The sequence below is a fragment of the Scyliorhinus torazame genome, chromosome 5, assembly GCF_047496885.1.
Source record: "Scyliorhinus torazame isolate Kashiwa2021f chromosome 5, sScyTor2.1, whole genome shotgun sequence".
NCBI classification, from domain to species: Eukaryota; Metazoa; Chordata; class Chondrichthyes; order Carcharhiniformes; family Scyliorhinidae; genus Scyliorhinus; species Scyliorhinus torazame.
Window position 1 is genome coordinate 120,508,386 of NC_092711.1, and position 15,867 is coordinate 120,524,252.

Consider the following 15,867-nt stretch of genomic DNA (forward strand, 5'->3'; position numbering starts at 1 on the left):
CCGACTCCGGAACTCAATCCCTCTACCAATAAAGGCCAACACTCCATAGGCCTTCTTCACAACCCTATCAACCTGGGTGGCAACTTTCAGGGATCTATGTACATGGACACCTAGATCCCTCTGCTCATCCACACTTTCAAGAACTTTACCATTAGCCAAATATTCCGCATTCCTGTTATTCCTTCCAAAGTGAATCACCTCACACTTCTCTACATTAAACTCAATTTGCCACCTCTCAGCCCAGCTCTGCAGCTTATCTATATCCCCTGTAACCTGCTACATCCTTCCACACTATCGACAACACCACCGACTTTAGTATCGTCTGCAAATTTACTCACCCACCCTTCTGCGCCTTCCTCTAGGTCATTGATAAAAATGACAAACAGCAACGGCCCCAGAAGATCCTTGTGGTACTCCACTTGTGACTGTACTCCATTCTGAACATTTCCCATTAACCACCACCCTCTGTCTTCTTTCAGCTAGCCAATTTCTGATCCACATCTCTAAATCACCCTCAATCCCCAGCCTCCATATTTTTTGCAATAGCCTACCGTGGGGAACCTTATCAAACGCTTTGCTGAAATCCATATACACCACATCAACTGCTCTACCCTCGTCTACCTGTTCAGTCACCTTCTCAAAGAACTCAATAAGGTTTGTGAGGCATGACCTACCCTTCACAAAGCCATGCTGACTATCCCTGATCATATTATTCCTATCTAGATGATTATAAATCTTGTCTCTTATAATCCCCTCCAAGACTTTACCCACTACAGACGTGAGGCTCACCGGTCTATAGTTGCCGGGGTTGTCTCTGCTCCCCTTTTTGAACAAAGGGACCACATTTGCTGTCCTCCAGTCCTCTGGCACTATTCCTGTAGCCAATGATGACATAAAAATCAAAGCCAAAGGTCCAGCAATCTCTTCCCTGGCCTCCCAGAGAATCCTAGGATAAATCCCATCAGGTCCCGGTGACTTATCTATTTTCAGCCTGTCCAGAATTGCCAACACCTCTTCCCTACGTACCTCAATGCCATCTATTCTATTAGCCTGGGGCTCAGCATTCTCCTCCACAACATTATCTTTTTCCTGAGTGAATACTGACGAAAAATATTCATTTAGTATCTCGCCTATCTCTTCAGACTCCACACACAATTTCCCATCCCTGTCCTTGACTGGTCCTACTCTTTCCCTAGTCATTCGCTTATTCCTGACATACCTATAGAAAGCTTTTGGGTTTTCCTTGATCCTTCCTGCCAAATATGTTTGATTTTCAGATGGAGAGAATGATACAAACCTATTTGTTTGAAGGGAGAGAACGGACTCCAATCAAGAGGGAAATTAGGATCAGGGTTGAAGAAGGAATGGAAGTAATTAGGACAGAGAGTAGACTAGATTGTTTAAAATGGAGGGCAACAATTTTAATGGGGATTACAGGAATTAGTTTGGGAATATCAGTCAGGAATTAGTTTGGGAATATCAGTATGGTTAATCGCATTAGGCAAATCAGGTGAAGTAATGAGATATGGAAAGATAAGACACCAGGTTGAATCATATCGAACATAATAACAATAAGAATAAACAAATTTTAAAATCATTAATTTTCAGGAGACAGAACTTAATTCTAAAGGATTAAGAGAGAGAGCGCCAGTTAACAACATGCTCAGTAAAATGTAGGGAGGACTTACAAACAGCCTGAGATACATACTGAACCTATCTGATAGATTGAAGATTGTAAACAGTATGCGGGGAAAACTGATGATACTCGATGGAACCCCGGGAAAGGGCAAGTCAAAATAGGAAATGCATTGCAAAGTAAAACCAATAGTAGGAAAATGAAAAATTTGGCTAAATATTTGAAGAGAAGTCAATAACAAAGCCAGAAAAAAAACTTCTCAATTTGGGAATAAACCTAAGCAGCAAATTACTTCTAAAGAATGAAACCTCCGATCACCCATCTTTGACATGTGTCCTAAATACCAACTGATGGATGATCTGTGGTCTCCATGGGACGTGTACAAAGTGATACATTAATTAAGGGTCTCGACAGACAGCAATCTCTGACGAGGAACCCCCACAGCTAAAGAGTATTGAAGACATTTTTGTTGTTGGTTGTTGTTTAAACTTAATGTTGCAGCGTGAAATTTAAAAACAATGTATTAAACAAAGAAGCCTTGAGGCCGTATCAGTTCTTTAAAAAAAAAAGTTATGTATCTTTTAAGAATTGTTATGTATATACGGGAAAGAACTTAACATGGCTTGATATAAGAGATGCCAATTGATTGATGCTGTTCATACTGTGTGTGATTTGTACATGTGGATTAATGATTATAAGTGCTGGCTCATAAAGCACTTTAGTAAGACCATGAAATAATGTGTAAATATTGTACTTATTTGTTGTTGAAGTTGTAAGGATTGATCGAAATGCGGAAAGCTGTAACACACAAGCTGTTTGTATAATTAACTACCAAGCAATGTATTAAGGAAAGATTTTTTTTTTCTTTTGACTTTGTATTTGTAATGGTTTAATGTGAGGACAATGAGTTCCATTGGGATAAACACCAAACAACTGGATGTGTTAAATATTTCAGGGTTAGTGGTAGGAACGAATGTGAGTTGTAAATACATGACATAGTTATCTATGAGACCAATAAATAAACAACTTTTATGGTCACTGTTGAGTTGAGTGGCTTACTAATCCTAAGGGATACGAGGAGGCTTCTCCGGTGCTGCTATCCTGAGGAATTAATATGCCTTAGAGATAGTGGAACACGCGGCAAATGGCTGTTGTGTTACCTTTCTGGACAGCTGCCACTATGATTCAAGGTGATTGCAAATAAGGCATAAGAATCAAAATAAGATGTCATGTTTCAAATGCCAAGAGGGGTGGAATGGAAAATTGAGAAATGTGGCATTTGATCATGTAGCCTCAATATATTCAGTCACTTGCCCACTTATTTAACACGTGGTGTTGTTTTGGTTATTTTTATTAACCATAAGCAGTATTTTTCTTCATTTAAATCCTGGAGTTTTTAACCTTGTTGTGGGAGAGAAAAAAGATGTTTGACCAATATTTTGTCTGTGGGTGTGTATGGGATCAACCCCAATGGCAGTTTTTTATGTTTATAAGATGAAAGTTTTGTGCTTGGAAAGGACAAAAGGACATGCGCTGGGACTCGCGGGGAGCCATTGTTCTTTAAAGAAAAACGTCAGTTAGCACCTGCAGGGGCAGTTATTTAAAAAAATAACGGCTGTTAAGGGCAGTTGAAGCTGCTGAGGAGATTCAATTGGAAGAAGGCAGCCGGAGGGGAAGGTAGCCAGCGACTGAAGAAGGAGAGAAAAGCCAAAGGCAGGCGGAGGCTGAGTGAACGGCTCCACTGATTGAACGAGGTGCCACAGGCTAAGAAGAACAAAGTCGTGAAGAAACAAATAAAGTGCAGGAGGAAGAAAGGAGAAAAAACTGTGAGGCTGGCTTTAAAAAATAAGCAGCCCAGAAGATAAATCTTCCCCACACACCAGCTACAAGAGAAGTGAACAATTGGCATTTGATCTACAATGCTGCCAGCTCCTGTGCTGTGAAAAGTGAAATGCTACAGTTACTGAGTGGAAGTAAACCTTTCAGTGTGAATCACAATTTACTGGTATTATTAGAAAAGGCACTAAAATGTTTGATTACCTGAAGATATATTTCAGCGTTTAAGTTATGTTTTGGAGTTATTTGTTTACAATTGGGAAAAACTAGGAAAAATACCAAAATCAATGGAAAAACAGATCAAAATGGTGTCTTGTTCATCTTTAATCTGGAAATAAAGGTATGTAAAGTGACACAATTATGCCCATTTGTGAATGTTTGCGCCACCCTTTTACAATCAAGCAGCGTGGTGAGAATTTAATCTAAAGATTCTGGTTTTTAAAGATTTGGCTTCATCCCATTTGTTATAGTCCAAGACAAATTGCCTGAAAATGGGAGATGTGAGAGTTACCCCCAAACCGATCTGTACCTCTGTCTCTGATCTAAAAATACCGGACGATGTGAGTGTTTAATTGGACAGTAAAGATTCCGCAGACTCTTGTGGGAAACCCCGTTTTCAAATAAAAGAAATCACACCAGCGATTGGGAATTGGAATCATTCACTCTGGATCTAGTTCAATGGAACAGACAAACTGGATATCCACGTACATGCTAGAGGAAGTCAGAAAAGTGTAGAGGAGACAATAATTGATAGTTTTCTCTTGATAGAACATACAGTGCAGAAGGAGGCCATTCGGCCCATCGAATCTACACCAACCCAAATTAAGCCCTCACTTCCACCCTATCCCCGTAACCCAATAGCCCCATCTAACCTTTTTTGGGCACGAAGGGCAATTTGGCATAGCCAATCCACCTAACCTCTATGTCTTTGGCCTGTGACCGGAAACCGGAGCACCCGGAGGAAACCCATGCAGACACTGGGAGAACGTGCAGACTCCGCACAGACAGTGACCCAGCGGGGAATCGAACCTGGGACTCTGGCGCTGTGAAACAGTGCTAGCCACTTGTGCTACCGTGCTGCCCCTGATGTCTGTGACCTTCCTTCTGCACTTAAAAATAACGGAATCTGACAGTCTGGTCACTACCTGACAGCATTGGAACCATAGAGAGACAGGCAAACATCTTCATGGAGACGCGTCTGTCATCTTTTTAATAACGTGAAAATCCATGAGTGGGTTGTAACAGATGGTAGATGAAACATCTTTTTTTTTAAAAATGTTTTACAGTATCCAATTCATCTTTTCCAAGGGGCAATTTAGCGTGGCCAATCCACCTAACCTGCATATCTTTGGGTTGTGGGGGCGAAACCCACACAAACACGGGGAGAATGTGCAAACTCCACACGGACAGTGACCCAGAGCTGGGATCAAACCTGGGACCTCGGCGCCGGTGAGGCAGCAGTGCTAACCATTGTACCAACATGCTGCCCTGGATGGAACATCCTTTTGGGATACAGATGTGAGTGTGCAGATGTGATATGTTACATGTGTCAGTAATTTGTGGAAACACAAGGTGACCCTGCAGTGGAGACATGTCCCAGACATGAGAGAGCAAAAGAGGCATCGTGGCACAGTGGTTAGCAGCGCTGCCTCAATGAGCAGCACGGTGGCATCGTGGTTAGCACAGCTGCCTCAATGAGCAGCACGGTGGCATAGTGGTTAGCACCGCTGCCTCATGGCACCAAGGACCCGGGTCACTGTCCATATGGAGTTTGCACATTCTCCCCCTTTTCTGCGTGGGTCTCACCCCCACAACCCAAAGATGTGCAGGGAAAGTGGATTGGCCACGCTAAATTGCCCCTTAATTGGGAAAAAAGAATTGGGTACTCTAAATTTATTTTTAAAAAGAATGTGAGAACATTTAAAGTTATCAAGAATTTGACATATCTTGCACAGAGAATCTGCCTTTGAAACAATCAGGACAGAATTTAACTCACTGGAATCTATCAGAGGGAGTGAAATTGAAGTGAAGAGAGATCTCGAACCTGGATTTAGAAAATATCCACAGGGTGAATGAAGATGAAGATCTTTGAAGTTTGTGCCTGAACCTTTGTTTGAGCCAGATGTTTTTACGATGCCAATAATTTAGAATTGTGAGAGATGGAGTGCAGGTGGGGAAGATGAATCTAGTCAATAATGTTCACATTTTGCTGGAAAAGATTTTACATTTATTCTCAGTGGCAGCTCAAGGGTTTGTGTTGCTAATTCTGATCATTCCAGGAGCTTCAGAATATTATCTCTGGAATGTAACAAGAATTTCGGAAAAGAAGCTTGTAGTTTAGAAATAGCTGGGTTAATCAGAAATCAGATTGTGAGACGTCAATAAGGATAATCTCTATTCAAGATGGGGAGATCTGTAAGAAATTAGTAATAACCGAATAAAATCTTCAGAAATGTATTGATTATTGGAATAGCTGTGTGTGTGTCTCTCTCTTGCTTAGAAATAAAGATTCCTGGCTTGACAAACACAGGGAACTGTATCCCAGTATTAGCTCATAGGGATGGAGTTAGGGAATGGAATTTGCAGTAAGGACTGAAGACAATGGTTTTGGTCAAGTTTTAATGGGAGGAAGTTCTGGATGTGAAATAAGCAGTTTGATAATTTAGTAACAGTGGAGGAATGGAGAGGGATGGGGGTGAGGTAGAGCTGGGTGTTGTCAGTGTCCATGTGAAAACTAACACGGTGCTTTTGGATGATGTCACCCACTGGCAGCTTGTAGATGAGAAATAGGAGGGGCCGAGGATAGACCCTTTTTTAAGATGGGTGATGACGGTGGATTTAATGGTGAGAGGGACAGTACCAGAAGAGAGAGACCCGTTGACATAATCAGCTAACACGGGGAAGTTGGGTGATCAGTAGTTCAGTCAGTGAGAATAGGGTCAAAGCAGCAGAAGGTGGGTCTCATGGGCAAGATGAGCACTGAGAGGGCACGAGAGAAGATGGCAGAGAAACTGGAGAAAGGTGTGAGCTCAGGGCTCAGAAACAAAGGTCTGGCCCTGATGGGTTAGTGGAGCGTAGTGAAGCAGAAGCGGCAACAGATCGGATTGGCTCAATCTCAGTGAGCTCCTCACACTTGTTGGGGTTGAGGATGTCGGAGCCGGGGACACTTCAAAAGGAACTAATTCAGGTTCGAGATCGGAAAAAGACTCAACACATTGTTTAACACAAAGGTGATTTATTTGGCTTTATGCAAGATATAAACCCTATAACTGGACCCCAAAATACATGGTTCAGTCCTGGATGTAATTAACAGCAAAATCCCATCACTGTAGTTACTTGTGACCTCGCTGGTGTCTCAGTAGATTGGATGACTGAGTAAATCCCTTCCCACACTCGGAGCAGGTGAACGGCCTCTCCCCAGTGTGAGTGCGCTGGTGCAGAACAATCTCAAATAATCGCCTGAATCCCGCCCCACAGTGAGAGCATCTGAAGGGTCTCTCGTCAGTGTGACCATGTTGATGGTGCATCAGAACCCCAGAACTTTTATAGCACTTCCCACAGTCTGTGCATTTAAATGGTCTCTCCACAGTGTGAACTCGCTGGTGTGTCACCAGGCTGGGTGAATCTGTGAATCCCTTGCCACACTCAAGAGCAGACAAATTGTCTTTCATTGGCATGATGCCGCTGGTGTGTTCGCAGTGAAGAAGACTGATTAAATCCTTTCCCACACTCGGAGCAGGTGAACGGCCTCTCCCCAGTGTGAGTGCGCTGGTGTATTGTGAGTGCAGTTGATCGCTTGAACCCAGTCCCACAGTGAGGGCACCTGAATGGTCTCTCGTCAGTGTGAACACGCTGATGGTATACCAGTTCCTGGAAATTTACATAGCCATTTCCACAATCTGGGCATTTAAAATGTCTCTCATCAGTGTGAACTCGCTGATGGTGTGTCAGGAGGTTGGATGATTGAGTGAATCCCTTTCCACACACAGAGCAGGTGAATGGCCTCTCCCCACTGTGAACTCGCTGGTGTCTCAGCAGATCAGATGACTGAGTGAATCCCTTCCCACATGTGGAGCAGGTGAATGGCCTCCCCAGTGTGAGTCCGTCGATGAGTTTCCAGTGTAGACGGGTAAATGAATCCCTTCCCACAGTCTCCACATCTCCATGGTTTCTCCTCACTGTGAACTGTGCTTTTTATTTCCATCTTCAAAATACGATGATATTCAGGTTGTGAAAAATTGGACAAACTCTGTCAGATCCTGATGTGATATTTGGTTTCAATTTCCTGACTGCAAATCCTCCCCTTCTATTGCCCTGTGCAATAGATTTAAAACAGAAAAAAGGGAGTGAAAGAGAAGCCACAAAAAGACAAAGGCAGGTTGTGAAATTGAGCTGCATAAATCTGGTCACTGGCACCATGAAAACTGCTGGATTGTTGTAAAATACCAACTGGTTCACTGATGCTCTTCAGGGAAGAGATCCTGCCAAACGGTCTGGGCCGATACGAGACACTAGCCTCTATCGGGAAAGAGAGAGAGATGGGAGCAGAATGGGTGAGTGGATCGTATATATCTAAAACTCAGCCAGAACTTTGACAGAATCTCCCATACCGAGGTTGGAGGTTGAATCCACCACCTCGAAAGACCAGGGTGGCAGGCAAACAAAGAACAAAGAAATGTACAGCACAGGAACAGGCCCTTCGGCCCTCCAAGCCCGTGCCGACCATACTGCCCGACTAAACTACAATCTTCTACACTTCCTGGGTCCGTATCCTTCTATTCCCATCCTATTCATATATTTGTCAAGATGCCCCTTAAATGTCCCTATCGTCCCTGCCTCCACTACCTCCTCCGGTAGTGAGTTCCAGGCACCCACTACCCTCTGCGTAAAAAACTTGCCTCGTACATCTACTCTAAACCTTGCCCCTCTCACCTTAAACCTATGCCCCCTAGTAATTGACCCCTCTACCCTGGGGAAAAGCCTCTGACTATCCACTCTGTCTATGCCCCTCATAATTTTGTATACCTCTATCAGGTCGCCCCTCAACCTCCTTCGTTCCAGTGAGAACAAACCGAGTTTATTCAATCGCTCCTCATAGCTTATGCCCTCCATACCAGGCAACATTCTGGTAAATCTCTTCTGCACCCTCTCTAAAGCCTCCACATCCTTCTGGTAGTGTGGCGACCAGAATTGAACACTATACTCCAAGTGTGGCCTAACTAAGGTTCTATACAGCTGCAACATGACTTGCCAATTCTTATACTCAATGCCCCGGCCAATGAAGGCAAGCATGCCGTATGCCTTCTTGACTACCTTCTCCACCTGTGTAGCCCCTTTCAGTGATCTGTGGACCTGTACTCCTAGATCTCTTTGACTTTCAATACTCTTGAGGGTTCTACCATTCACTGTATATTCCCTACCTGCATTAGCCCTTCCAAAATGCATTACCTCACATTTGTCCAGGTTAAACTCCATCTGCCATCTCTCCGCCCAAGTCTCCAGACAATCTAAATCCTGCTGTATCCTCAGACAGTCCTCATCGCTATCCGCAATTCCACCAACCTTTGTGTCGTCTGCAAACTTACTAATCAGACCAGTTACATTTTCCTCCAAATCATTTATATATACTACAAAGAGCAAAGGTCCCAGCACTGATCCCTGTGGAACACCACTGGTCACAGCCCTCCAATTAGAAAAGCATCCCTCCATTGCTACCCTCTGCCTTCTATGGCCTAGCCAGTTCTGTATCCACCTTGCCAGTTCACCCCTGATCCCGTGTGACTTCACCTTTTGTACTAGTCTACCATGAGGGACCTTGTCAAAGGCCTTACTGAAGTCCATATAGACAACATCTACTGCCCTACCTGCATCAATCATCTTAGTGACCTCCTCGAAAAACTCTATCAAGTTAGTGAGACACGACCTCCCCTTCACAAAACCGTGCTGCCTCTCACTAATACGTCCATTTGCTTCCAAATGGGAGTAGATCCTGTCTCGAAGAATTCTCTCCAGTAATTTCCCTACCACTGAAGTAAGGCTCACTGAAGTAAGGCGTATGTGAACAGCATCATATTCAAGTTACAATCCAAGTCACACCATCCTGACTTGTCTGACATCCAGTACTGGGTTAACAGAAATTTCCTCCATTTAAATATGGAAAGATCTGTCTTTCACTGTCTTCAGTCCCCACGACAAACTCCACTCCCGACCCACTGACTCCATCAACTCTCCATGAAAACAGTGCAAGGCTGAACCAGGCAGTTCATAATCATGGAAAAATACTTCACTAAAATAAAAGCAAAATAGAGTCATAGAATTTACAGAGCAGAAGAAGGCCATTCGGCCCATCGAGTCTGCACCGACCCTTGGAAAGAGCACCCTACCTCAGGCAACACGTCCACCCTATCCCCATAACCCAGTAACCCCACTTAAATTTTTTGGACACTAAAGGCAATTTTGCATTGGCAACCCACATAACCTGCACATCTTTGGACTGTGGGAGGAAACCCACGCAGACACGGCGAGAAAGTGCAACCTTCAGACAGACAGTGACCCAAGCCGGGAATCGAACCTGGGACCCTGGAGCTGTGAAGCAACTGTGCTCGCCACTGTGCTACCAGATTCTCGAAATCTGAAATAAGAATAGAAAATGCTGAATAAACTCAATAGATTGGGCAGTATCTGTGGAGAAAGAAACAGAGTTAACGTTTTCGAGTCCATTTGACTTCTTCAGAGCCGCCAGCTAAGTTTCGGATCACATATCTCTGCCAGCTCCTCGAATGAGTTTCCATCTCATTCCGACCGCCGGACTTGGTCCTGTCTCAGATTTGTGAAACTGATCGATTCGGTTATTACCTCGAGACTTCACTATTTCTGCACACTCATGACCAGCCTCCGACATTCAACCAGTGATGAGCTTGAGTTGATCCCAATCTCTGCTGCCTCTGTCCTCTGCACTAATTCCATTCACTCACTCATCACCCTGTCCTCATTGATCAACACAGGCTCCTGGTTAAACAGCAACTCATTTCAAATCTGGGGCTGGTTTAGCACAGGGCTAAATAGCTGGCTTTTAAACAGACCAAGGCAGGCCAGCAGCACGGTTCAATTCCAGTACCAGCCTTCCCGAACAGGCACCGGAATGTGGCGACTAGGGGCTTTTCACAGAAATTTCATTTGAATCCTACTTGTGACAAAAAGCGATTTTCATTTCACTTCATAAGACCATAAGACAGAGGAGCGGAAATAAGGCCATTCGGCCCATCGAGTCCACTCCACCATTCAATCATTGCTGATTTCAACTCCATTTACCCGCTCTCTCTCTCCATAGCCCTTAATTCCTCGAGAAATCAAGAATTTATCAACTTCTGTCTTAAAGACACGCAATGTCCCGGCCTCCTTCGCCCTCTGTGGCAATGAATTCCACAGACCCACCACTCTCTGGCTGAAGAAATTTCTCCTCATCTCTGTTCTAAAGTGACTCCCTTTTATTCTAAGGCTGTGCCCCTGGGTCCTAGTCTCCCCTGCTAATGGAAACAACTTCCCGACGTCCATCCAATCTAAGCCATTCATTATCTTGTAAGTTTCTATTAGATCTCCCCTCAACCTCCTAAACTCCAATGAATATAATCCCAGGATCCTCAGACGTTCATCGTATGTTAGACCTACCATTCCTGGGATCATCCGTGTGAATCTCCGCTGGACCCGCTCCAGTGCCAGTATGTCCTTCCTGAGGTGTGGGGCCCAAAATTGCTCACAGTATTCTAAATGGGGCCTAACTAATGCTTTATAAAGCTTCAGACGCACATCCCTGCTTTTATATTCCAAGCCTCTTGAGATAAATGACAACATTGCATTTGCTTTCTTTATTATGGACTCAACCTGCAAGTTTACCTTTAGAGAATCCTGGACTAGGACTCCCAAGTCCCTTTGCACTTCAGCATTATGAATTTTGCCACCGTTTAGAAAATAGTCCATGCCTCTATTCTTTTTTCCAAAGTGCAAGACCTCGCACTTGCCCACGTTGAATTTCATCAGCCATTTCTTGGACCACTCTCCTAAACTGTCTAAATCTTTCTGCAGCCTCCCCACCTCCTTAATACTACCTGCCCCTCCACCTATCTTTGTATCATCGGCAAACTTAGCCAGAATGCCCCCAGTCCCGTCATCTAGATCGTTAATATATAAAGAGAACAGCTGTGGCCCCAACACTGAACCCTGCGGGACACCACTCGTCACCGGTTGCCATTCCGAAAAAGAACCTTTTATCCCAACTCTCTGCCTTCTGCCTGACAGCCAATCGTCAATCCATGTTAGTACCTTGCCTCGAATACCATGGGCCCTTATTTTACTCAGCAGTCTCCCGTGAGGCACCTTATCAAAGGCCTTTTGGAAATCAAGATAGATAACATCCATTGGCTCTCCTTGGACTAACCTGTTTGTTATCTCTTCAAAGAACTCTAACAGGTTTGTCAGGCACGACCTCCCCTTACTAAATCCATGCTGACTTGTCCTAATCCGACCCTGCACTTCCAAGAATTTAGAAATCTCATCCTTAACGATGGATTCTAGAATCTTGCCAACAACCGAGGTTAGGCTAATTGGCCTATAATTTTCCAACATTTTTCTTGTTCCCTTCTTGAACAGGGGTGTTACAACAGCGATTTTCCAATCCTCTGGGACTTTCCCTGACTCCAGTGACTTTTGAAAGATCATAACTAACGCCTCCACTATTTCTTCAGCTATCTCCTTTAGAACTCTAGGATGTAGCCCATCTGGGCCCGGAGATTTATCAATTTTTAGACCTCTTAGTTTCTCTAGCACTTTCTCCTTTGTGATGGCTACCATATTCAACTCTGCCCCCTGACTCTCCTGAATTGTTGGGATATTACTCATGTCTTCTACTGTGAAGACTGACGCAAAGTACTTATTTAGTTCCTCAGCTATTTCCTTGTCTCCCATCACTAGATTACCAGCGTCATTTTGGAGCGGCCCAATGTCTACTTTTGCCTCCCGTTTGTTTTTAATGTATTTAAAGAAACTTTTACTATCATTCCTAATGTTACTGGCTAGCCTACCTTCATATTTGATCCTCTCTTTGTTATCCTCTGTTTGTTTTTGTAGCCTTCCCAATCTTCTGACTTCCCACTACTCTTTGCCACATTATAGGCTTTCTCTTTTGCTTTGATGCATTCCCTAACTTCCTTTGTCAGCCATGGCTGCCTAATCCCCCCTCTGATAACCTTTCTTTTCTTTGGGATGAACTTCTGTACTGTGTCCTCAATTACTCCCAGAAACTCCTGCCATTGCTGTTCTACTGTCTTTCCCACTAGGCTCTGCTCCCAGTCGATTTAAGTCAGTTCCTCCCTCATGCCCCTGTAGTTACCTTTATTTAACTGTAACACCTTTACATCTGATTCTACCTTCTTTCTTTCAAATTGCAGATTGAATTCTACCATATTATGATCACTGCCTCCTAAGTGTTCCCTTACTTTAAGATCTTTAATCAAGTCTGGCTCATTACATAACACTAAGTCCAGAATGGCCTGTTCCCTCGTGGGCTCCATCACAAGCTGTTCCAAAAAGTCCTCCTGTAAACATTCAATGAATTCCCTTTCCTTGGGTCCACTGGCAGTATTATTTACCCAGTCCACCTGCATATTGAAGTCCCCCATGATCACTGTGACCTTGCCTTTCTGACATGCACTTTCTATTTCGTGGTGCATTTTGTGCCCCTGGTCCTGACCACTGTTAGGAGGCCTGTACATAACTCCCATTATGGTTTTTTTGCCTTTGTGGTTCCTCAACTCTACCCACACAGACTCCACATCATCTGACCCTATGTCGTTTATCATAGATTATCATAGAATTTACAGTGCAGAAGGAGGCCATTCGGCCCATCGAGTCTGCACCGGCTCTTGGAAAGAGCACCCTACCCAAAGTCAACACCTCCACCCTATCCCCATAACCCAGTAACCCCACCCAACACTAAGGGCAATTTTGGACACTAAGGGCAATTTATCATGGCCAATCCACCTAACCTGCACATCTTTGGACTGTGGGAGGAAACCGGAGCACCCGGAGGAAACCCAGTGCTATTGATTTAATTTCATTCCTAATTAACAAGGCAACCCCGCCCCCTCTGCCCACCTCTCTGTCTTTTCGATAAGTTGTGAATCCCTGGATGTTTAAATGCGAGTCCTGAACCCGCTGCAACCACGTCTCTGTGATGCCTACCACATCATACCTGCCAGTCACAATCTGGGCCACAAGCTCATCTACCTTGTTCCGTACACTGCGCGCATTTAAATATAGCACCTTTAATTCTCTATTGACCGTCCCTTTTTGTTTTCTTAGTGTGGTGGACCTTGGTTTGCTGAGCCTTTCCATACACTGGGTCATATTTTGTGAGATGGGGACTATCGTAACCTCGCCTGAGTTCTGTCTTTTCGTGCTTTTTGTATTCCTAAGCAGCTCGGCTTCCCACTGATTACTTCACCTCTTGGTTCCCTGACTTTCCCTTCCCTCCCCAATCTCTAGTTTAAAGTCCTATTGACCACCCTATTTACTCTTTTCGCCAGGACACTGGTCCCAGCTCGGTTCAGGTGGAGACCATCCCAACGGTACAGGTGCCCCCTGTCCCAAAACTGATGCCAGTGTCCCATGAAAAGGAACCTCTCTTTCCCACACCACTCTTTTAGTCACGTGTTAACTTCCCTTATTCTTGCCTCCCTATGCCAATTTGCACGTGGCTCGGGCAGTAATCTGGAGATTATGACCCTTGAGGACCTGTTTTTTTAATTTGAATCCTAACTCTTTATAATCTCTAAACAGGTTCTCGTTCCTAGACTTGCCTATGTTGTTGGTACCGACATGGACCACAACAACTGGATCCTCCCCCTCCCTCTCCAGTATCCTTTCAAGCCGGTCAGAGATGTCCTGCACCCTAGCACCAGGCAGGCAACATACCATGCGGGACTCTTTATCCTGCTCACAAAGGATACTATCTATCCCCCTGATAATAGAATCCCCTACAACTACAACTTGCCTATTTACTCCCTCCCCTTGAATGGCCTGCTGAACCATGGTGCCTTGGTCAGCTGACTTATCCTTCCTGCAGCCCTGTTCGCCATCCACACAGGGAGCAAGTGCCTCGTTCCTGTTGGACAGGGTCAAGGGCTGAGGCTCCTGAGTTTCTGACTGCTGGTTCCCTTTACCTGCCTGACTTGCAGTCACACCCTGCTGTCCCTGGCCACTGGCAGGATTTAAACTACTTACTCTCCAGGTGTGACAGCCTCCTGAAACACAGTGTCCAGGTAAGTCTCCCCCTCCCGGATGTGTCTCAGTGTTTGAAGCTCAGATTCCAGCTCATCAACTCTGAGCCGGAGCTCTTCGAGCAGCCAACACTTACTGCAGATGTGGTCGCTGTCGCTCGCAATGGGATCTGCCAGCTCCCACATCAAGCAGCTCAAGAACATCACCTGACCAGCCATCTCTAATTAATTAATTCGTTTAATTTAAGTTTACGAGTTTAGCTGTGTTTTTTTGAAATTTGGGGCAGATTTGCTATCAACCAATCAGATCACAGCTTCCCTCTGATGTCACTTTTGAAAACAAAAGTGGAAAAAGGGAAGTTACCGTTAGGTTTTTATACTCACACAGAGACTGCTCCTCCTCCTCCGAACGGCCCCCGAAACTAGGCCGCGAAGAAAGAGAGAGAACAAAACAGTCAGGAAAAAGCACCTTCTCCCACTCGGCACCGAATTACCTCACTGCACCAAATTACCAAGTTTCAAATTCTCACTCTGTCTGTGTCTCACTCACTCAGGATATGTCTCTTTGACCTTACTGAATGCGCTTTCTGTCTGTCTTTTATACAGACTTCAGGATGACTCACACTAAAACTTCAAGAGAAGAATACAATGTGTACCTTTGTGCCCCTAAACAGGCCTCAGGTGACTGCCAGATAACTGCCTCTCAGCAATTAGGGTGGGGGCAGCTTCAACCAACCAGACACTAATCTACACTGCACTTTTAACTGAAAAACAGCACAATTAGATTAACCACTCAGGCGCCGGAATGTGGCGACTAGGGTCTTTTCACAGTAACTTCATTGAAGCCTACTTGTGACAATAAGCGATTTTCATTTCATTTTTTTTTAGGGGCTGTTTAACACAGGGCTAAATCGCTGGCTTTGAAAGCAGACTAACGCAGGCCAGCAGCACGGTTCAATTCCCGTAACAGCCTCCCCGAACAGGCGCCGGAATGTGGCGACTAGGGGCTTTTCACAGTAACTTCATTTGAAGTCTACTTGTGACAATAAGCGATTTTCATTTCATTCCTGGTTACCTCTGCACCAAATTACCAAGTTTCAAATTCTCACTGTCTGTGTCTCA

General features: G+C 44.5%; 2 protein-coding genes and 1 long non-coding RNA gene across 5 annotated transcripts in view; 1 reads left to right on the forward strand and 2 right to left on the reverse strand.

The window, feature by feature from the left end:
• Positions 1 to 15,867, forward strand: part of LOC140421745 (uncharacterized) — a 354,082-nt gene that overhangs the window by 310,159 nt on the left and 28,056 nt on the right. The gene's annotated exons all lie outside the window — the stretch shown is intronic.
• Positions 1 to 15,867, reverse strand: part of LOC140417895 (uncharacterized) — a 217,435-nt gene that overhangs the window by 145,752 nt on the left and 55,816 nt on the right. The gene's annotated exons all lie outside the window — the stretch shown is intronic.
• Positions 6,688 to 15,867, reverse strand: part of LOC140421775 (uncharacterized) — a 30,799-nt gene continuing 21,619 nt past the window's right edge. For both annotated transcript variants that reach the window (XR_011947062.1, XR_011947061.1), the window contains exon 3: positions 6,688 to 7,786. This is a non-coding gene — a long non-coding RNA (uncharacterized lncRNA). The remainder of the gene's footprint in view (positions 7,787 to 15,867) is intronic.